The sequence below is a fragment of the Macaca thibetana genome, chromosome 10 (assembly GCF_024542745.1).
Source record: "Macaca thibetana thibetana isolate TM-01 chromosome 10, ASM2454274v1, whole genome shotgun sequence".
Lineage (NCBI taxonomy): Eukaryota > Metazoa > Chordata > Mammalia > Primates > Cercopithecidae > Macaca > Macaca thibetana.
In genome coordinates, this window is record NC_065587.1 from 85,886,015 (window position 1) to 85,910,554 (window position 24,540).

The 24,540-nt window shown below is 40.0% G+C and overlaps 1 protein-coding gene and 1 non-coding gene across 9 annotated transcripts in view; both read left to right on the forward strand.

Annotated features, from left to right (window-relative positions):
* The window catches only part of DSTN (destrin, actin depolymerizing factor), a 1,228,633-nt gene that overhangs the window by 791,366 nt on the left and 412,727 nt on the right, over positions 1-24,540 (forward strand). The window contains exon 1 of one of the 8 annotated variants that reach the window (XM_050745399.1): positions 13,196-13,205. The exons of the other annotated variants lie outside the window; for them this stretch is intronic. The gene's annotated coding sequence lies outside the window, so the exon portion shown is untranslated. Of the gene's footprint in view, positions 1-13,195; positions 13,206-24,540 lie in introns of those variants that run through there. 8 annotated transcript variants of the gene reach the window in all.
* On the forward strand, positions 19,732-19,835 carry LOC126929985 (U6 spliceosomal RNA). The gene has a single exon (XR_007717410.1). It is a non-coding gene; the product is annotated as a U6 spliceosomal RNA (small nuclear RNA).

The following is a 24,540-nucleotide window of genomic DNA, read 5'->3' on the forward strand; positions in this document are numbered from 1 at the left end:
TGGGAGAAATAATCAAGATCATTTTCTAAAAACATGAAGAAAAACAGAGTATGGATCTATCAACAAAGCAGACAGCACAATTCAGCAAAGAGCCCAAAGATAATATGACCTGCCTGCCCCACCTCGATGACAGATTGAAATGCACTTAGGAAAAATGAAAACCTTTTAGCAGCAGGAATGATTATTAGTCAAAGCGTATAGATAGTGTCTGTTTGAGTGGTGCAACATTTTCTTTTTGTTTTCTGGATCAAGCACAAGTAGTTTCCATGTTACTGCTACAAGTTGTTTTCACCAAGAGGAAAAAGCTTCCGCTGAATAGCAGTCAGCAAGATGATTCTCTTCCCTATTCTACCACTTACTATTATGTAGTATCTCCTCTACTTTTCTTTGTTTTTTTTTCTTTTATTTCTCTGAAGAAGTAGCAAGATGCTAATTCCAACAGTACAAGGAGAACAACCTATGATCTTAAAAATTAAATACCAGCAAGTAATGACTAACCATTGTCTTTACAGAAGAGAACCTGGAGCCCAGAAAGGTGAAGAGATTAGACACAAGGTCACATGGCCAGTGAGTTGCAAGCTTTCCTGACCTTAAATTAAGTGGTCTATCCCCTCCTCTGTGGATTTTTAAATTAATCTGCATTACAACCCAATTAGAATGAATCAAGCAGATAATATGTAATGCCTTTTTGGAACAGAAAAAATTGGGGCAATTTGGTAATTGGACCACAGATGGATTTGGTGATAAATTAGCAAGAGATTCTAGGCATTCTTCCTGCTAGATACCATGCATTAGATGGTGTCACCTCAGAAACTTAAGACTAAATTTTCTACCCAGAATCTGAAAACTGCCTTTATCTACTTAGCACAGTATGAGACTACAGAAGGCAGTGAGGTGTAGCGTGTGTTTTTATAAAAATTAATCAAAAGAGTACCAGAGGAGAGGGAAAAGCAAAAGCAGATGTGTAAGTGTGTATAATCAGAAAGGCATTATGTACATAATCCTAGCAGCTTTATTCAATGGTTTATTCCATCTCAGTAATCATGTTGGTAGATGAGCTAATTGCAAATTTGTTAAATATTCATAACCAATAATTTATGCTAAGTGACAATGAACTGTCACAGTTGAAGGGATTACAGATCCTACTGTGACATGATTTCATAGGCCACTTCCTGTCATTGCCCCTATATCCTATAGATCCACTTTCTGCCAATGGCACTGATATTAAAAAGCAGGGCAAAGTTGTCACAAGTGCCAGGTATGGAGAAGCAGACAGCAAGCAATGGCTTGTCAGTTTGACAGCAAGTGAAATACTGAGGCTAATGCCTGCAGGTTTTGAGCTCAAAGCTCTTCCCCAATGCCCAAGATTTTGCAAGTAGGCTTGAGGAGTACATTGTTCAGAGATCTATTCCATTCTCGATTCCTTTATGTAAACACTGCCCTACTGAGGTAGAAAAACTGAATAATGCTTAAAATTATTTTCACCATTGATTTTTTTCTGACTCATAGAACCTCGCTACTTAAAGTTGTGATCTTTGGACCACAGGTGTCAGCATCTCCTGGAGTTTGTTAGACACGTGGCATCCCAGGCCCCACTCCACATCTGCTGCCTCAGGATCTGCATTGGAACAGGATTGGCATCTCCAGGTGAATATTATGCACTTTGAAGTCTACAGGAAAGCACTTCAACTAATTCAAGAGAGACAGTATCTTTTGTGACTCCAGATCACATGGGCATAGAAGTTCAGATGAAATAATCCAAACACATGGGCTTCTGATTTTTCAGGTCTGTTAATCCCTGAAGTGCATCTGGAGGTTAGCCCATCTGTTCTGCAAATCTCCTTCATAATTTCCATAGTTACTGTAGTAACCATGGTTAGTATCTTTCCTTTATCTAGCATATGGGAATTTCAGTCTTTTACTGCTCTCTGGCAGCTGTCATGACATGCCACATGAGTTGAGGTTATTCACAGGTTTTCCATGTGACACAAGTATATTTTGTAGGTTAATTCCTTGGAATTCTTACTCTTTGTTAGGCAGTTTCTTCATTCAATCAGAATCTCCTTACGTCTCCACAGACACTTCAAACTTTCTCACACACTTGCTTATTGACAAGTCTACATTTGCCAATATCTGGTTATTCTATTCATAAAACAGGTTTTTCATTTCACTCTTACATTTGCCATGACAGTCATGATTGATCAACTAATTCCTTGCCTGTGTACTCACAGTCATGTGATAGTCACTCTTTATCAAACATCTAACTAAGTGCCAGGTCCATTGCTCAGTACTGTACATATATTATCTCTAATTTTCTCAGCAAAACAGCACTTATTGTGCTGTTTCCTTCATATACAGATTAAAAAATAGTTTCAGAAAGCTTAAGTTATTTGCCCAAAGCCACACAGCAAATAAATAATTAAGTCTAGATTAAAATACAGGTAAGCCTGAGTCTAAACTGGCTTCTTCACACTCTCTTATTACTGTTTGGCAATTTACATCATTACAATCACAGTTTCGCATTTGCACAACATTATTGATCCCGCCTACATGTTATAAGCATTGATTTCAGATTATGTGATGTGCACACTTTTTATTTGAAAAAGAAATGTCAACAAATTAACCCATGTTCCAGTGAGGTCTCTTTAGATTGCAAGAAAGAGAAACTCACTTAAAGTAGCTTAAATAAAAAAATAAGTGAAAACGTTCAGGGACAAGAAACCTACCTGGGTCCCACCGGGACCAAGGCAAGGAATGTGGAGGGTGGGAACAACTGAAGCCATGAGCCAGAAACGTCTCCCAGGGCCACACTGTCTGTCTCCAACTTGTTCTCTGGTTGAGCCTTCCTGACTCACAGCTACACAGCACACCAGCCTCCTCTGGTTAGAAGAACATCTGCAACTGCAAGAAACAGCCTTTTTGTGTCCAAGTGGACAGGGACTCAATGTGAAAAGCCTCCCTTTCCAGAGCCCACCCAAACCTGCTGAAGAGACCACAGTCCCTAACGAGAAGAAGGAAGACACAGAAGTGTTCTAACTTTTAGCAGACTCAATCCTTGCTTCATGAAAATATTACAAACCCCAGCGCCAGACAGCAATGGAGGAATATCTGGTCCTGTGGTCCTTCACCCCTGGGTCTAAATATCTGCATTTGATTCTTGCTGGGGTTCTCCTACAAAACCATGACTCTTCAAGCAGCAGAATTCTGGCCCAAGTTTCAAGATGTTTTTGTAAAATTAATGTCTTATTGCCTTCTTTCTCAATAGTTGATGACCCCCAACTGGTTATCTTGACCTTAGGTTTGTATAAGGAATCAGAAGTGTGTAAAAGAGAGATGCTTAGGCAGCTGAAATGTTCATGAAACTATACTTGTTATGCTTCCAGATCTACAGATTCCAAGCACATCCTCCGAAGTGGTGTAGCCCTCACAACTGGCCATTCTGGAACACTTCTACTTAATTGTTTTGAACATAGTCCAATATGACCACCTGGCCAACTCTACATAACCCTTCAGGTCCGACACTTGGCATCAATCAAATTTCCCTCTGTATTTTCTAATCCAATTATGGGAAGACCAAGCCTGGTCCTTCCTTGCATCTATCTCCATCCCTAGACAATTATCTGTGTCTATGGGCGTGTTTAACAAAATCCCTTAAAACGCTGTTTGTTAGAAGCCATGCAAGCTTGAATATTTAATTCAGTCAACAATCATTCATTCATACATAAAATGAGCATTTATTCAAGGTATATTAATCTCAACAAAAAAATTACATAGACCTGGACCCTGCCATGCAAACCTGTGGGCTTATGCAAGGCAGGAAGTGACATGGAGTCATGGAACAAACACATGTTTGGTAGTACAAAAAAGTGAACTGGGAGAATTATCTACAATAAGTGCATGTCAGTGTTAACCTGAATCTAGAAGCATACTTGAAGAGGTCCAATGTAAAAACTCCTTTTTCTTTTTTTTTTAATTTGTAATATTTATGGAGTACATGAGAAATTTTGTTACATGTATATAGTGCATAGTGGAAATTTTGTTTTCAAGCACAGTAGTTGGTTCCATTTCTATGTTACAAGACCACCAAGATGCATATTTGAATAGCGTATTGCTGTTCCCAGTATCAGTATGTCAAATGCCTAACTGCAGAGATGAGTATCTGGTATCACAGATGAAACAGGCTGCTATAGATAAATGATGTTTATAGTGCATAGTGGAAATTTTGTTTTCAAGCACAGTAGTTGGTTCCATTTCTATGTTACAAGACCACCAAGATGCATATTTGAATAGCGTATTGCTGTTCCCAGTATCAATATGTCAAATGCCTAACTGCAGAGATGAGTATCTGGTATCACAGACGAAACAGGCTGCTATAGATAAATGATGTTTATATCGATTTTTCATTAAAAGAAGTCTAAACACATGAGGATAAAGACATCTCAAAAATGTCTTATACACTTACCTGCCTTCTAAAACATGACACATTAAATATTTGAAAACTGAGCGTCAATGTGCAAAAAAATTGTACCTTGCTATATTAAAACGATGACCTCAAGGGAAATAAAGAATTTGCTCCTTCACTGGGTTTGTTGTTATTCTTCCTTTTAAAATGGTTTCTATGCCTTTCCTTTTGTTGGGAGTTGTAACTTTGTTGCTGCTTTCATTGTCTTTATGCAGTTACTAGATTTGCCTCTTCCCAGTTATAACTTGCTGCTTCTAATCTGCTAAGGGTGGAAATTAGGTCATGGGGACTGTTACAAACATGAGTAAAGTGAGGGATAAAAGGCTCAGAATTAGGAACTCTGTGTTCTCTTGTAAATTAAAGGCAGGAGATTTAGATAATAAACATTCTCATATCTACTTTGGATATTCAAAATGCCTTTTGTATGCCTATTACAAGTTTCTAACTGTGTTCCAGCTAAAAGGTGTGAGGTACATGATTGCTGTACTACTAACGATTTGCCATGAAGTACAATAATCTATAAAAGAATATTCCAGACAAGCAGTTCCTTACATCCACCTCCATGGCTGAAGAAAGGATGTTAGCCCATAGCCCTTAGAGTTTCAGCTTTGTGGAGAGAACAGCGCAGGCAGTGAGGGGAATACCTTCCCATTGCAAGGGGGCTCCATTCTTCCTGCCCCAAGGCAAGGCAGGGGTGTGGGCTTCTCTCAAGATTCAGGGAGATGGCATTACATGCCTGAGTTGCAGTCTGGTTGTGCAGCAGATCTGTCACTTACTTACTAGAGCTGGGAAAGAACAGAATTGGAAAGAGATGAGAGGACAGAAGGGCAGTCTCCCTCCCACTGGTTGCTGTGTCAGCAAGAAGCAGATTTCCTATCAGTCAAGTGGACAGTAAAGAAAGTAACTGGTCTACAAGAAGGCTGCCGCCTGCAGTGTACAGCTACCAGTGGCAAGATCTGAGCAGGTACAGAGAAACTGAGCCGGGCAGGGAGCCCTGTGTGAAGGACAACACAGCAGGGGAGGCGTAGACCATGTGGTGGACAACAAGAGCCAGTCAGTACTAGCAGCAGAAGTGTTTTTTCTTGAACATGCACTGATTTTTTTATTGAGATCTTCAAACCCATTGTTTTTAAATAAGAAACAACTCTACATGGTTTTAAATTTAAAAGTTTATAAAGGGAACAGTATGAAAAATAAGTCCTGCCTTCTACCGCATCCCCAATCATCTAGTTCCCCAAGTCCCCTTTCAATAGGCAAATACTGTCACTAACTTCTTGTGCATCTTTTCAGAAATGCTCAAAATATCCTCAGGCATATGCATAATACAAGTATGTGGATATGAGGGAGTCTGTACTTTTTACCAGTGGTAGCATACCTCACACATGTTTAGTACTTTACATTTTTCATTTAAAGCAACATCTTGTCAACCTTTATGTATCAGAAAAGACATAATATTTCATTTTATGGGTATGCCATAATTCATTTAATCAGCTGTCCATTGACGGGTATTTGGGTCATTTCCAGGCTTGAATTATGACAAACAATGCTGCCATGTATCACCTGGATGTGATAGGCTGAAAAATGATCCCCCAAATATAATAGTCTCGATCGCTGGATCCTATGAAAGTTACTGGATATGACAAAGATTTTGCAGCTGTGATTAAATTAAGGTTCTTGAGGTGAGGCAATTACTCTATGTTGGGAGCAGGCCCCCAAAAATCTGGCCCTAAACTGACCCCAAAACTGGCCATAAACAAAATCTCTGCAACACTGTAACATGTTCATAATGGCCCTAATGCCCACACTGGAAGGTTGTAGGTTTACGGGAATGAGGGCGAGGAACACCTGGTCCACCCACGGCAGAAGACTGCTTAAAGGCATTCTTAGGCCACAAACAATAGCGTGAACGATCTGTGCCTTAAGGACATGCTGCTGCTGCAGTTAACTAGCCCAACCTATTCCTTTAATTTGGCCCATCCCTTTGTTTCCCATAAGAGATACTTTTAGTTAATTTAATATCTATAGAAACAATGCTAATGACTGGTTTGCTGTTAATAATTCTGTGGGTAAATCTTTGTTCAGGGCTCTCAGCTCTGAAGGCTGTGAGACCCCTGATTTCCCACTTCACACCTCTATATTTCTGTGTGTGTGTCTTTAATTCCTCTTGCGCTGCTGGGTTAGGGTCTCCCGACCTACCTGGTCTCGGCAACTCTATATTACCCAGGTTGGCCCTATGCAATCACATGTATCCTTATAAGAGAGAGACAGAGGGGAATACATGAGAGAAGGAGATGTGGGAGCAGAGTGAGAAGAGATTTGAAGATGCTATTGTCTCAAGACCACAGATGCCAGAAACCCCCAGAAGCAGGAAGAGGCAAGACACAGATTCTCCCCTAGAGTCTCCAGATGACGCATGGCCATGCTGACACCTTAGTTTTGACCCAGTGATGCTAATTTCAGACTTCCATTTCATTCCATTTCATTCAATCCATTTCATTCAAATATCCATTTGCATCCATTACCATTTGTCTGTTGTGGTTTTGCTACTTTGTCTAATCAATTTACAGGAATGGTCATATGTTCAGGTAACTAACTCTTTGCATCTTAGTTGCAATTTGTTTTTTGTTTGTTTGTTTTTTGTGTGTGTTTGTTTGTTTGTTTTTGAGACAAAGCTTCCCTCTCATTTCCCAAGCTGGAATGCAGTGGCATGATCTCGGTTCACCACAACCTCCACCTCCCAGGTTCAAGAGATTCACCTGCCTCAGCCTCCCGAGTAGCTGGGATTACAGGCGTCCACCACCACACCAGCTAACTTTTTGTATTTTTAGTAGAAACTGGGTTTCACCATGTTGGCCAGGCTGGTCTCGAACTCCTGACCACAGGTGTTCCACCTAACTCAGTCTCTCAAACTGCCGGGATTACAGGACAATTTGTTTTTATTTATCATTTGTCTTTTGACTTTGCTTGTCATAAGTTTTACCACACAAGATTTTAAATTTTTTATGCAGTTAAATTAATAGTTCATAGCAACTAGCTGTGGGGTCATGATTTGAAAGCCTTCACCACACCAAGATTTTAAGTATTTTTTCTAATTATTCATGTTTTCAGTTTTCATATTTAAACCTTTGATGCTTTTAAAATTCATTTTGGTGTCAGACATAAGAGGTGAATTAAATGTAATTGTTTTTCCACACATCTATCCTGGTATCCTAATACTATTCAAAATGATTCATCTTTTTAACCTTTTTATGTATGAAATTCCTGTATGTATTTGGATCTATTTCTAGACTTTCTCTTCGGCCAAAGGATCTTTCTGTCTACTATGTTTTCAAATAATAAAATAAATCAAGCTGTAAAATGTGAATTCTGAGTTCGTGTGTGCTACTCTCTTGGAAAGGAAACAAAAGAACTAGTGAACACTGACTCTGCAGCCGATCATCTGAGAAACCACATCAGGATCCGTCAAGGCAGTGGGGGACACAGCAGAGAGGAGCCAAGCTAGGCAGCATCTTGTCTGAGCTCAGCACAGAGTGAGGAGAACTTCTCTGAGTGAGTGAGTGACTGAGTGAGTGCCCCTGGGGGATTTGTGCTCTCCGTGGGGTCTAGTGCAAGACTGGGAATGGGAGAATCCCCTGGCCCTTCAACAGCCCCCACAACCATGCAGGCTTCTAGACTGAGGCAGAGAGCCACCCAGACATTGTGCAGGGGCAACTCTCAAGACAAACGGGACCTCTACAAGCCTTGGGCCCCAGAGCAGACCAGCACCAGCACCAAGCCCCAGTAGAAACCACAGTCCTGGTACCCAAGGAGCAGTAGGATTACTCTACCACCCCTCACTGAACAGCTTACTGCCAGGCTTCCAGTCCAGCAATCCTGCTTCTGCCTGAACTCAGCCAGCAGCTGCAGCTTCCTGCTGTCCTGGGAAGTATCTGGATGGCAAAGCAGGTGACTCCACCCACCCCTGTCACTGATAGCCAGGTGGGCAATGCCTGCTAGCATTTTCTGCCTTGATGATCTGCCTCGTATTATCAGTGGGGTGCTGATGTCTCTCACTATTATTATGTGGTTATCTAAGTCTCTTTGTAGGTCTTAAAAATTTGCTTTCTGAATCTGGGTGCTGTAGTGTTGGGTGGATATATGTTTAGGATAGTTAGATCTTCTTGTTGAATTGAACTCTTTACCTTTATGTAATGCCCTTCTTTATCTTTATCAATCATTTTTGCTTAAAGTTTGTTTTGTCTGAAATTAGAAGAGAAAACCCTGCTTCTTTTTGATTTCCATTTACTTGATAGATTTTTCTCCATCTCTTTACTTTGAGCCTATGGATATCATTGCATGTGAGATGAGTCTCTTGTAGAAAGCATACAGTTGGGCCTTGCTTCTTTATCAAACTTGCCACTCTGTGCCTTTTAACTGGGGGAATTTAGCCCATTTACATTCAAGGTTAATATTGATATGTGTGGGTTTGATCCTGACTTCATGTTGTTAGCTGGTTATTCGACTGATTTGACTGTGTGTGTGTGTGCGTGTGTGTGTGTGTTTTATGGTGTCAATGCTATATGTATTTAAGTGTGTTTTTGCAGTTACTGGTACAATCATTCCTTTCCACATTTAGCACTCCCTTAAGGACTTCTTTTAAGGCAGTCTGGTGGTAACAAATTCTCTTAGCATTTGCTTGTCTAAAAAGAATCTTATTACTCCTTCACTTACGAAGCTTAGTTTGTCTAGATATGAAATTCTTGGTTGGAATGATGAAGGTATTCAGGACATGAGCTCAACATTTGACCAAATGAGCCCAACAGAAATCTACAGAACTCTCCACCCAAAAACAACAGAATATACATTCTTCTCATCTGCACATGGCACAATAGACCACACCATCGGCCATAAAACAATCCTCAGCAAACTCAAAAAAACTGAAATCATACCAAACACACTCTCAGACCACAGTGCAACACAAATAGAAATCAATACTAAGAAAATCACTCAAAACCATGCAAGTAAATGAAAATTAAACAACCTGCTCCTGAGTGACTTTTGGGTAAGAAATAAAATTAAGGTAGAAATCAAGAAATTCTTTGAAACTAATAAGAATAACAATGATACAACCTACCAGAATATCTGGGACACAGATAAAGCATGTTATGAGGAAAGTTCATAGTGCTAAAGGCTCACATCAAAAAGTTAGAAAGGTCTCAATTTAACAACCTAATGTCACATCTAGAGGAACTAGAAAAATAATAGCAAAGCAACTGAAAGCTAGTAGAAGAAAATAAATAACCAAAATCAAAGTTTAACTGAAGGAAATTGAGACTTCAAAAACCATACAAAGGATCAACAAATCCAGGAGATGGTTCTTTTAAACAGTAAATAAGATTGGCAGGCTGGTAGCTAGACTAATAAAGAATAAAAGAGGCTGAACATGGTAGCTCATGCTCGTAATCCGAGCACTTTGGGAGGCCGAGGTGGGCAGATCATAAAGTCAGGAGTTCAAGACCAGTCTAGCCAATATGGTGAAACCCCATCTCTACTAAAAATACAAAAATTAGCTGGATGTGGTGGCACATGCCTGTAGTCCCAGCTACTCGGAAGGCTGAGGCAGGAGAATCACTTGAAGCCAGTAGGCAGAGGTTGCAGTGTGCCAAGATTGTGCCACTGCACCCCAGCCTGGGTGACAGAGCAAGACTCTGTCTCAAAAACAAACAAACAAACAATAAAAGAGAGAAGATCCAGACACAACACAGGGGACATTACTAATGACCCCATAGAAATAGAAAAAAAAGAAAAAAAAAAAAAAAAACCCTTTGGGAACTACTATGAACACCTCTACGTACACAAACTGGAAAACCTAGAAAAAATGGATAAATTGCTGGAAACATACAGTCTTCCAAGATTGAACCAGAAAAATCTGAATCCCTGAACAGACCAATAATAAGTTCTGAAACTGAACTAGTAATAAAAAGCCTGCCAGACAGAAAAAGCCCAGAACCAGACAGATCTACAGCCATATTTTACCAGATATATAAAAAGGAGTTGGTACAATTTCTACTGAAACCATTCCCAAAAATTGAGGAGCAGAGTCTCGTCCTTAACTTATTATATAAGACCAGCATCATCCTGATACCAAAACCCGGCAGAGACACAACAAAAAAAGAAAACTCCAGGCCAATTTCCTTGATGAACATAGATGCAAATATCCTCACAAAACACTAGCAAATCAAATCCAACAACACATTGAAAAGCTAATCCACCACCATCAAGTAGACTTTATCATGGGGATGCAAGGTTGGTTCAACATATGAAAATTAATAATGTGATTCACCACATAAACAGAAGTAAAAACAAAAGGCAATAACCATCTCAATAGATTCAGAAAAAGCTTTTGATAAAATTCAACATCACTTCATATTAAAAATCCTCAACAAACTAGGCATTGAAGGAACATGCTTCAAAATAGTAAGAGCCATCTATGAAAACTCCACAGCCAACATCATACTGAATGGGCAAAATCTTGAAGCATTCCCCTTGAGAACAGGAATAAGAGAAGGATGCCCACTCTCACCACCCCTATTTAACATACTAGGAAGTCCTAACCAGAGCAACCAGGTAAGAAAAAGAAATAGAAGAAATGAAAAGAATCCAACTAGGAAGGGAGGAAGTCGAACTATCTCTATTTGCATATGATATGATTCTATACCTAGAAAACCCCATAGTCTCTACCTGAAAGCTCCTAAAAGTGATAAACAACTTAAAGTTTCAGGATACAAAATCAATGTACAAAAAACAGTAGCATTTCTATACATTAACAACGTTCAAGCTGAGAGCCAAATCAAGAACTCAATCCCATTCACAATAACCATAAAAATAATAAAATAACTAGGAATATAGCTAACCAGGAAGGTTAAAGATCTCTACAATAAGAATGGCAAAACACTGCTCAAAGAAATCAGAGATGACACAAACAAATAGAAAAATAGTTCATGCTCATAGATAGGAAGAATCAATATTTTTAAAATGGCCACATTGCCCAAAGCAATTTACAGATTTAGTGCTATTCCTATCAAACTACCAATGACATTCCTCACAGAATTAGAAAAAAAGAGAAAAAAAAAACTATTTTAAAATTCACATGGAATCAAAAAAGGCTTGAATAGTCAAGGTAACTCTAAGCAAAAAAAAAAAAAAAAAAACCAAAGTTGGAAGATTCATGTTACCCTACCTCAAACTATATTACAAGGCTACAGTAATCAAAACAGCATAGTACTAGTGCAAAAACAGGTACAAAGACCAATGGAACAGAGTAGAGAACCCAGAAATAAATCTGCACACCTAACACTTATTGATCTTTGTCAAAGTTGACTAAAAAAAGCAACGGGGAAATGATTTTTCTATTCAACAAATGGTGCTGGGGTAACTGGCTAGCCATATGCAGAAGATTGAAGCTAGACCTCTTCCTTACACCATATACAAAAAGTAACTCAAGATCAATTAAAGACTTAAATGTAAAACCTAAAACTATAAAACCCTGGAAGATAACCTAGGAGCCTGGTAAAGATTTCATGACAAATACACCAAAAGCAATTATGACAAAGACAAAAATTGGCAAAGAGGACCTAATTAAACTAAAGAGCTTCTGCACAGCAAAAGAAACTATCAATAAAATAAACAGACAACACACAGAATGGGAGAAAACATTCACAAACTATGCATCTGACAAAGGTCTAATATCCAGTATGTCTAACGAACTTAAATTAACAAGCAAAAAACAATCCCATTAAAAAGTGGGCAAAGCACATGAACACACAATTTTCAAAAGAAAACAAGCTGGGCACAGTGGCTCACCCTGCAATCCCAACACTTTGGGAGACCAGGGTGGGTGGATCACAAGGTCAGGAGTTCAAGACCAGCCTGACCAACATGCTGAAACCCTGTCTCTACTAAAAATACAAAAATTAACCAGTCATGGTGTTATGCACCTGTAATCCCAGCTACTCAGGAGGCTGAGGCGGGAGAATTACTTGAACCAAGGAAGCGGAGGTTGCAGTGAGCCAAGATCACACCACTGCACTCCAGCCTGGGTGACAAAGCAAGACTCTGTCTCAGAAAAAAAAAGAAAGAAAGAAGAAAGGAAGAGAAACAAAGAAGAAAGAAGAAAGAAAGAAAAAAGAAGGAAGGAAGGAAGGAAGGAAGGAAGGAAGGAAGGAAGGAAGGAAGGAAGGAAGGAGGGAGGGAGGGAGGGAGGGAGGGAGGGAGGGAGGGAGGGAGGGAAAGAAAGGAAGACAGAAAACATACACATAGCTAACAAGCATAGGAAAAAATTCTCAACATCACTAATCATTAGAGAAATCCAAATCAAAACCACAATGAGATGCCATCTCACACCAGTCAGAATGGCTATTAATAAACAGTCAAAAAATAACAGATGCTGACAAAGTTGTGGGAAAAAAGGAATGTTTATAGGCCGCTGGTAAGGAATGTAAATTAGTTCAACCATTATGGAAAGCAGTGTGGCAATTTCTTAAAGAACTTAAAATACTAGGTCCGTTTCAAGATGGCTGAATAGGAACAGCTCTGGTCTGCAGCTCCCAGCATGATCGACGCAGAAGACGGCTGATTTCTGCATTTCCAACTGAGGTACCTGGTTCATCTCATTGGGACTGGTTGGAAAGGGGGGCAGCCCACAGAGGGCAAGCAGAAGTAGGGCAGGACATCTCTTCACCCAGGAAGCGCAAGGGGTCAGGGGATTTCCCTTTCCTAGCCAAGGCAAGCCGAGACAGACAGTACTGGGAAAATCGGGACACTCCTGCCTTAATATTGCGCTTTTCCAATGGTCTTAGCAAATGGCACAGCAGAAGATTACATCCCGTGCCTGACTCAATGGGTCCCACGTCCATGGAGCCTTGCTCACTGCTAGCGCAGCAGTCCAAGATCCAACTGCGAGGCAGCAGCCAAGCTGGGGGAGGGGCGTCTGCCATTGCTGATGCTTGCGTAGGTAAACAAAGCTGCTGGGAAGCTTGAACTAGGTGGAGTCCACTGCTGCTCAACAAGGCCTGCCTGTCTCTGTAGACTCTACCTCTGGGGGCAGGGCATAGTTGAACAAAAGGCAGCAGAAACTTCTGCAGACTTAAATATCCCTGTCTGAAGAGTTCTGAAGAAAACTGAAGTTCTGAAGAGAGCAGTGGTTCTCCCAACACGGTGTTTGAGCTCTAAGAATGCCTCCTCAAGTGGGTCCCTGACTCCCATGTAGCCTAATTAGGAGACACTTCCCAATAGGGGCCGACTGACACCTCATACAGGCATGTGCCCCTCTGAGACGAAGCTTCCAGAGGAAGAATCAGGCAATAATATTTGCTGTTCTGCAATATCTGCTGTTCTGCAGCTTCCGCTGATGATACCTGGGCAAACAGGGTCTGGAGTGGACCTTCAGCAACCTCCAATAGACCTGCAGCTGAGGGACCTGACTGTTAGAAGGAAAACTAACAAACAGAAAGGAATAGCATCCACATCAACAAAAAGGACACCCACACCAAACCGCATCTGTAGGTCACCAACATCAAAGATAAAACCACAAAAATGGGGAGAAACCAGAGCAGAAAAGCTGAAAATTTAAAAACCAGAGCACCTCTTCTCCTCCAAAGGATTGCAGCTCACCATCAGCAATGGTACAAAGATGGAAGAAGAATGACTTTGATGAGTTGACAGAAGTAGGCTTCAGAAGGTCAGTAATAACAAACTTCTTCAAGCTAAAGGAGGATATTTGAACCCAGTGCAAGGAAGCTAAAAACCTTGAAAAAAGATTAGACAAATGGCTAACTAGAATAAACAGTGTAGAGAAGACCTTAAATGACCTGATGGAGCTGAAAACCATGGCATGAGAACTACGTGACACATGCACAAGCTTCAGTAGCCGATTCAATCAAGTGGAAGAAAGGGTATCAGTGATTGAAGATCAAATGAATGAAATGAAGCCAGAAGAGAAGTTTAGAGAAAAAAGAGTACAAAGCCTCCAAGAAATATGGGACTATGTGAAAAGACCAAATCCACATTTGATTGTTATACCTGGAAGTGATGGGGAAAATGGAACGAAGCTGGAAAACACTCTTCAGGATATCATCCAGGAGAACTTCCCCAACCTAGCAAGGCAGGCCAACATTCAAAATCAGGAAATACAGAGAACACCACAAAGATAGTCCTCGAGAAGAGCAACTCCAAGACACTTAAGTGTCAGGTTTACCAAGGTTGAAATGAAGGAAAAATGTTAAGCACAGCCAGAGAGAAAGGTTGGGTTACCCACAAAGGGAAGCCCATCAGACTAACAGCAGATCTCTCAGCAGAAAGTCTACAAGCCAGAAGAGAGTGAGCACCAATATTCAACATTCTTAAAGAAAAGAATTTTCAACCCAGAATTTCATACCCATCCAAACTAAGCTTCATAAGTGAAGGAGAAATAAAATCCTTTACAGACAAGAAAATGCTGAGAGATTTTGTCACCACCAGGCCTCCCTTACAAGAGCTCCTGAAGGAAGCACTAAACATGGAAAGGAAAACTGGTACCAGCCACTGCAAAAACATGGCAAATTGTAAAGACCATTGATGGTAGGAAGAAACTGCATCAACTAATAGGCAAAATAGCCAGCTAAAATCATAATGACAGGATCAAAATCACACACAACAATGCTAACCTAAAATGTAAATGGGCTAAGTGCCCCAGTTAAAAGACACAGACGGGCAAATTGGATAAAGAGTCAAGACCCATCAGCGTGCTGTGTTCAGGAGACCCATCTCACGTGCACAGATGCACATAGGCTCAAAATTAAGGGATGAGGAAGATCTACCAAGGAAATGGAAAGCGAAAAAAAAGCAGGGATTGCAATCCTAGTCTCTGATAAAACAGACTTTAAACCAACAAAGATCAGAAGAGACAAAGAAGGCCATTACAAAATGGTAAAGGGATCAATTCAACAAGAAGAGCCAACTATCCTATATATATATGCACCCAATAGAAGAGCACCCAAATTCATAAAGCAAGTCCTTAGAGACTTACAAAGAGACTTAGACTCCCACACAATAATAATGGGAGACTTTAACACCCCACTGTCAATATTAGACAGATCAATGAGACAGAAGGTTAACAAGGATATCCAGGACTTGAACTCAGCTCTGCACCAAGCAGACCTATAGACATCTACAGAACTCTCCACCCCAAATCAACAGAATATACATTCTTCTCAGCACCACATCACACTTATTCCAAAATTGATCACATAGTTGAAAGTAAAGCACTCCTCAGCAAATGTAAAAGAACAGAAATCACAACAAACTGTCTCTCAGACCACAGTGCAATCAAATTAGAACTCAGAATTAAGAAACTCATTCAAAACCGCAAAACTACATGGAAACTGAACAACCTGCTGCTGAATGACTACTGGGTACATAAAGAAATGAAGGCAGGAATAAAGATGTTCTTTGAAACCAATGAGAACAAAGACACAACATACCAGAATCTCTGGGACACATTTAAAGCAGTGTGTAGAGGGAAATTTATAGCACTAAATGCCCACAAGAGAAAGCAGGAAATATCTAAAATTGACACCCTAACATCACAATTAAAAGAACTAGAGAAGCAAGAGCAAACACATTCGAAAGCTCGCAGAAGGCAAGAAATAACGAAGATCAGAGCAGAACTGAAGGAGATAGAGACACAAAAAAACCTTCAAAAAATCAATGAATCCAGGAGCTGGTTTTTTGAAAAGATCAACAAAAGAGATAGTCTGCTAGCAAGACTAATAAAGAAGAAGAGAAAGAAGAATCAAATAGGTGCATTTAAAAATCATAAAGGGGATATCACCACTGATCCCACAGAAATACAAACTACTCTCAGACAATACTATAAACACCTCTATGCAAATAAACTAGAAAATCTAGAAGAAATGGATAAATTCCTGGACACATACACCCTCCCAAGACTAAACCAGGAAGACTTTGAATCCCTGAATAGACCAATAACAGGCTCTGAAATTGAGGCAATAATTAATAGTCTACCAACCAAAAAAAGTCCAGGACCAGATGGATTCACAGCTGAATTCTACCAGGGGTACAAAGAGGAGCTGGTGCCATTCCTTCTGGAACTATTCCAATCAATAGAAAAAGAGGGAATCTTCCCTAACTCATTTTATAAGACCAGCATCATCCTGATTCCAAAGCCTGGCAGAGATACAACAAAAAAAGAGAATTTTAGACCAACATCCCTGATGAACATTGACGCAAAAATTCTCAATAGAATACTGGCAAACCAAATCCAGCAGCACATCAAAAAGCTTATACACCACTATCAAGTTGGTTTCATCCCTGGGATGCAAACCTGGTTCAACACAAGTAAATCAATAAACATAATCCATCACATAAACAGAATCAAAGAAAATGACATGATTATCTCAATAGATGCAGAAAAGGCCTTTGACAAAATTCAACAGCCCTTTATGCTAAAAGCTCCCAATAAACTAGGTATTGATGGAATGTTTCTCAAAATAATAAGAGCTATTCATGGCAAACCCACAGCCAATATCATACTGAATGGGCAAAAACTGGAAGCATTCCCTTGGAAAACTGGCACAAGACAGGGACGCCCTCTCTCACCACTCCTATTCAACGTAGTGTTGGAAGTTCTGGCCAGGGCAGTCAGGCAAGAGAAAGAAACAAAGTGTATTCAAATAGGAAATAAGGAAGTCAAATTGTCCCTGTTTGCAGATGACATGATTGTATATTTAGAAAACCCCATCGTCTCAACCCAAAATCTCCTTAGACTAATAAGCAACTTCAGCAAAGTCTCAGGATACAAAATCAATGTGCAAAAATCACAAGCATTCCTATACACCAATAACGGACAAACAGAGAGCCAAATCATGAGTAAACTCCCATTCACAATTACTACAAAGAGAATAAAATACCTAGGAATCCAACTTACAAGGGATGTAAAGGACCTCTTCAAGGAGAACAACAAACCACTGCTCAGTGAAATAAAAGAGGACACAAACAAATGGAATAACATACCATGCTCATGGATAGGAAGAATCAATATTGTGAAAATGGCCATACTGCCCAAGGTAATTTGTAGATTCAATGCTATCCCTGTCAAGCTACCATTGACTTTCTTCACAGAATTGGAAAAAACTACCTTGAAGTTCATGTGGAACCAAAAAAGAGCCCACATGGCCAAGAAAATCCTAAGCAAAAAGAACAAAGCTGGAAGCATCACGCTACCTGACTTCAAACTATACTACAAGGCTACAGTAACCAAAACAGCATGGTACTAGTACCAAAACAGAGATATAAACCAATAGAACAGAACAGAGTCCTCAGAAATAACACCACACATCTACAACCATCCGATCTCTGGCAAACCTGACAAAAACAAGAAATGGGGGAAAGATTCCTTATTTAATAAATGGTGCTGAGGAAACTGACTAGCCATATGTAGAAAGCTGAAACTGGATCCCTTCCTTACACATTATACAAAAATCAACTCGAGATGGATTAGAGACTTAAATATTAGACCTACAACCATAAAAACCCTAGAAGAAAACCTAGGTAATACCATTCAGGACATAGGCATGGGCAAGAACTTCATGACTAAAACACCAAAAGCAATGGCAACAAAAGCCAAAATAGACAAATGGGATCTAATTAAACTAAACAGCTTCTGCACGGCAAAGGAAACTGTCATCAGAGTGAACAGGTAACCTACAGAATGAAAGAAAATTTTTGCAATCTATCCATCTGACAAACGGCTAATATCCAGAATCTACAAAGAACTTAAACAAATATATGAGAAAAAATCAAACAACCCCATGGAAAAGTGGGCAAAAGATATAAACAGACACTCTCAAAAGAAGACGTTTATGCAGCCAACAGACTCATGAAAAAATGCTCATCATCATTGGCCATCAGAGAAATGCAAATCAAAACCACAATAAGATACCATCTCATGCCAGTTAGAGTGGTGATCATGAAAAAGTTGGGAAACAACAGGTGCTGGAGGGACTGTGGAGAAACAGGAATGCTTTTACACTGTTGGTGGGAGTGTAAACTAGTTCAACCATTGTGGAAGACAGTGTAGCAATACCTCAAGGATCAAGAACTAGAAATACCATTTGACCCAGCAATCCCATTACTGGGTATATAGCCAAAGGATTATCAATCATGCTACTATAAAGACATGTGCACACCTATGTTTATTGCAGCACTATTCACAATAGCAAATACTTGGAACCAACCCAAATGTCCATCAATGATAGACTGGATTAAGAAAATGTGGCACATATACACCATGGAATACTGTGCAGCCATAAGAAAAGATGAGTTCATGTCCTTTGTAGGGACATGGATGAAGCTGGAAACCATCATTCTGAGCAAACTATCACAAGGACAGAAAACCAAACACCGCATGTTTTCATTCATAGGTGGGAATTGAACAATGAGAACACTTGGACACAGGGCGGTAAACATCACACACCGGAGCCTGTTGTGGGGTTGGGGGGTGGGGGAGGGGTAGCATTAGGAGAAATACCTAATGTAAATGATGAGTTAATGGGTGCAGCAAACCAACATGGCACATGTATACATATGTAAAAAATCTGCAAGTTCTGCACATGTACCCTAGAACTTAAAGTATAATAATAAAAATAAATAAATAAAAATTTAAAAAACAGAAGTACCATTCAACCCAGCAATCCCATTACTGAGAATATACCCAGAGGAATAGAAATCATTCTACCATAAAGACACATGCATGTATGTGTTCACCACAGCACTACACAATAGAAGTCAGGGAATCAACCTAAATGCCCACCAACAGTAGACTGGATAAAGAATATGTGGCACATATGCATCACGGAATACTACATAGTCATAAAAATGAGTGAGATTATGACCTTTGCGGAAGCATGGATGGAGCTGGAGGCCATAGTCCTAAGTCAACTAACTTAGGAACAGGAAATCAAACACTGCATGTTCTCACTTATGAGTTGGAGCTAAACACTGAGTACACATGGACACAAAGAAGAGAACAACAGATATCTGGATCTACTTGAGGGTGGAGGGTGAGAGGAGGGAGAGGATCAAAAAACTACTTATCAGGTACTATGCTTATCACCTTGGTGATTAAATGATCCATACACCAAACCCCCGTGACACGCAATTTACCTGTATAACAAACCTGCACGTGCACTTCTGAACCTAAAATAAAAGTGTTTTTTTAAAAAGTGAATCTGGTGCTCCCCTCGGCAACACATATACTAAAATTGGAACGTTACAAAGATTAGGATGGCCCCTGCGCAAGGATGACAGGCAAATTCGTGAAGCGTTCCATTATTTTTGACACCATCTCCAGCCTCTGTAAACTTTAAAGGGCCTGCAGAGAATGCCATGCTTCAGGATGATCATTGGTGGTCTTGTCTTCGGATAAAAAGTATTTGTGTTATGATAAGGGTGTTGGGGTAAGGGACTCCGTGTGCTGTGCCTGCTTTCTCTAGCCAAGTGGTATATAATGAGTCTAGGAGGAGAAACATCAGCATTAACAGGAGACTTGCTATAAGAAGCTAATTCATGGACTGTTTTCAAACCTGCAAATTTTGATTACAGTGAGGCCTAGAATATCAGGTAATTTGCATGCACATTGAAGCTTGAGAGGCAGTGCTTAGCTAAGTGACTCTCAGCCCAGTCTTCCAATAGGATCACATGGACAATTTGAAGATAAATCATCACCTGTGCCCTACCCACAGATCCTGTCTATTGTTCTGGGTGGAAACATTTCTGTTTTTTAAATTAAGTTTCTCACATATTACAGTGAGGCCAAGGTCAAGCATGAGGACTTCCAGATACTTTAATGAGAGGAACTCCTAACATTCAAGGATGTGGCCATAGAATTCTCTGCAGAAGAGTGGAAATGCCGGGACCCTGCCCAGCAGAATTTATATAGAGATGTGATGTTGCAGAACTACAGAAACCTGGGTGTTGCTATCTGTAACCCAGACATGGTCACCTGTCTGGAGCAAAGAAAAGAACCCTACAATATGAAGATATATGAGACAGTAGTCAAACCCCCAGGTAGGTGACAGTGAATGAAATAGAGGACACAGGCAAGGGGACCATGGTCAAGAAGGAAGTCAGGCCTTAAAATGTAGTTTGGGAAGCTCTGCTGCTATGAAAATAATTTCTGAAAAGGCTGCACTTTTTTCTCATATTCACCAATGGGGCATCTTCTGTCTCATCCTGTTAAATCTTGTAAGAATTCTCCTTTTTCTTTAGTGATCTCCCTTCAAGTTCACAGGGAAAACCAATGTCCACTTTAACATTTGTAAGGGGCTGCATGATCTGGCTGCGGTTCCATTGCTTTTGGAGACATAGGAATATGTGTATATTGAGGAGCTCTATGTCAAAGTATTTTTTTCAAATATTCGTTTTGGATGATGTCTAAAATGTGTAAGGTGAGTAGTGGACATATTGGAATTTGGCTCAGAAATCCCAGGAACACTAGGGACAGATGTTGCCTCTCTTCTGCTTAGTGATTTTTAATCCTATAGAGGTTGCAAATATAATTCTACAAAAATTCTCACTCAGCAGTTTTATCAGAACAATAAACGTTTTTCTAAATACTAAAAAATGTAACGTTATTTCAAAATGTTATTGCTTTAGTATAAACTGAGATTTGTGATTTAAACTCTATATGTGCAAATTCCCAAATTAAATATAGTTTAAAGCACAGGTTTCCAACCTTTTGGCTTCCCTGGGCCACATTGGAAGAAGAATTGTCTTGAGCCACACATAAAATACACCAACATTAATGATAGTTGATAAACTTAAAACAAAGGTTCATGAATAATTTTTGTGATATTCACCACCATAGATAAGCAAAAAAGTCCTCGCATTCAAAGGGCTGGTCACTGGATTAAAGTATCTACTCATCTTCTAGATTTCTTAAGTGCACTATGTCATTAACCAGCTTAGAACATTGCCAACATATTATGCTCTCAATCGTTAGTTTATTTATTAATAACTATTATCTTATAATTCTCTTATTTAGTAGGAAGCCTGAGATTCTGTCATTGAGACTATCTATCTATATCTATATAAAAATGTGTGTCTCACACACACACACCTATATAAGTTATATATGTGTATAGTAAATTCTTTTAACATTGTTGATAGCTTCTTGGAAACTGTAAGTGAAGCAATATATAATTTAAGAAAACTAATTTTAGGGCTGGACACAGTGGCTCATGCCTGTAATCCCAGCACTTTGGGAGCCTGAGGTGGGTGGATCAGGAGGTCAGGAGTTCGAGACTACCCTGGCCAACATGGCAAAACCCTGTCTCTACTAAAAATACAAAAAATTAACCGGGCATGGTGGTGGGGACCTGTAATCCAGCTACTTGGGAGGCTGACGCAGGAGAATCACTTGAACCCCAATACTGACATAGTAGTTAAAGTGTGTGTGGGAAGGAATGCAGGGAATAGTTTAATTAGAACTTCAGCAGGGGGGTGGAGGTTGCAGTGAGCTGAGATAGCACCATTGCACTCCAGTCTGGGCAATGAGTGAAACTCTGCCTCAAAAAAAAAAAAAAAAAAAAAAAAAAAAAAACAAAAGAAAGGAAAAAGAAAACTAACTTTACCAGAGTTTAATTGATATAAACAAGAGTTTTGTTTGGTGTATAGCAATATTGCTTCACCTAAAGTTGCAGTTTTCAAGAACCTGTTTAGAACATTAAGTGAGGACTTACTGTACATCTGTGTTTGTGTGATATAGATTTTTCTGATAAACAAAAATTGTATAACTATACAAAATAAAAGAGGAAACCTGGTTCTTGTATCCATTTAGTCTCCTGGCTCCAGGTCAGATGTGAAGGACAACTGTGGGAACTGTAGCCATGGAACCCCACAACAGAAGCCCCACACTACACCCTAACACCCCATCCTCCTGCCTGTCTTCCACATGAGGTTAGAGCACAACTGGGGGGCCTGTAAGTGGGGGCAACTAAAAGACACCCCACTAGAACCAGGGAATAAGATTTCCATTGAAGGGCTCAGGAGGAAGACATGTCAGGACAATGCAGGATGCTTGTGATAGAAATGAATAAAAACCCTCATTGTTTTTGCCAAAATGGTTACGTAGATGCAAAGTTACAGTTTGGGCTGCTGACCCAGAACAAGCACAGCTGCAGGATGTCTCAGGAATCCTCTAAGCTTCCCATCACAGAAACCGTGAAATCTCTGAGGCCATCCAGGGAGTGAAAAATAAGCTGGCACATAGGGTCACGAGCACCCAACATCAAAGACAGGAATTGTGTTCAGAACAGCAGCAGACACACTGCCACCTGCTTCCCACAGATCCAAACGCGAGAGACGAGATGTAAAGAATTTTCTCTGACATATCCCTTTCCTGTGATTATTCACAAATTTTGCCACATTTGCATGCTGTGTGCAGCTCTCTTAAAGTATTTTCATCTTTGTTATTCATGCCTTTAAACCTTTTTAAGTGCACCAGCATGCATAAGCTGACTTGATGTTTGCAGGTCTTCCAGTTCTAAAAAATAAAATAAAGTCAGTGAAGTAGATGCCAGTGGCAGGCAAGAGCAGAAAGGCCAGAGAGGCCAGCTTTTCTCTCATCATATTCGTGGTAGAAGAAGTTCCTGTCAATCAACATTGTGATAGCATCAGTCTTAAGCATTGCCTCAGACACTAGAGGCTCCACACAGAGATACCCAGGTGTTGCAGGACCTGTGCAGGCTGAAAGATAAACCTTCAGAGCTCATGAGCAGAAAGTCATCTACCCTTCTAGTTATTCTAGATGGACCCTCATCTCAGGGGGAGCCCCAGCAGCAGAAAGCCTTATTAAAATTAAAATTAGCTAAGAAGGAAACGAAAGATAAACTTTTCCTCCTTCTTTCTCTTTAAAGCAGAATGAATTATCCACTGGATTCGGAATGGTACAGCTCTCAGGGAACTGTGAGACAGGAAGGTCTGCCTGGGGCCGGCTGAGGGAGGAGGAAGAAAGCAATGAGAGAAGCTAGATCGAGACCACAGATGCTGCAGCTGAGGCTCATGCAGTCAAGTCTCAGACCCAGCAAGAGCAACTTCCCACAGTAACATTTTTCATCCCTGACAGCACTTCACATTGAGCTAGTCACTCTTCCTGTAAGAGATTATATAGGTTTTGATAAAGATGTGAGGAATGTGAGCTGCAGGGCTTTGGACATCTGGAATAAAAGCCACAGGCAAAATGGGAAACTCTACAACTTGTAATCTGAAAATACACAGTCCTAATGATGTGTTCCTACACGTACACGTGCATACATGAAGAGTACCTTTTCTCCACTCTGTGTCTTGCATAACCAAAAACTGATTGAATTGGAGAGTACTTTTCAATTACAATCCATTCCATTTAAGAATTCCTAGCTGTCGGGCCTTCTTTTCTTTTATTCGAGTAAACAGAAGTCATATCCTTTCACAGGAAGATGAAGAAAAAAATACGAAGATAACATCAAAGCATAATAAAATGTCCAAAGCACTGATATATCTACACATTCAATCTTGCAGACTTTGATTATTAGGAAAAATGATCAAGGTAACAGAGAAACAAGAAACTTACTAAGTGTTCTCGTACATACAGATTCCTTCTTATCTAGCTGTATTACCAGACATAATGCATTTTCTTTTATTTACTGGTCTGTCTTCTGAGCACCACATGTTAAAACTGCAAGACATAAAGATGAAATAACAGGCACTGGATTTATTTTTCTGCTTAAAACAACCCCCAAAAAGTAAAATTTGTAGAACAATGATTTTCAAGATATTGGACATCAGCAATGAAGGACAATGATCCCTGAGAGATGAGAAAAAAAAAAAGTCACCTCTACAATAACCTTAGCTACTGCCTTGAGAGAGTTCCCATCCTTGGCACAGTAAAAAGGAACCAAGCTAGAGACCAGCAGACTTCCTCAGTTTAAACGATGGAGTTGAGGGCCTGGGAAGAACAAGGCAACAGAGTTCACAGGACAGAAGAGAGAGATCTGCAGAGGGTC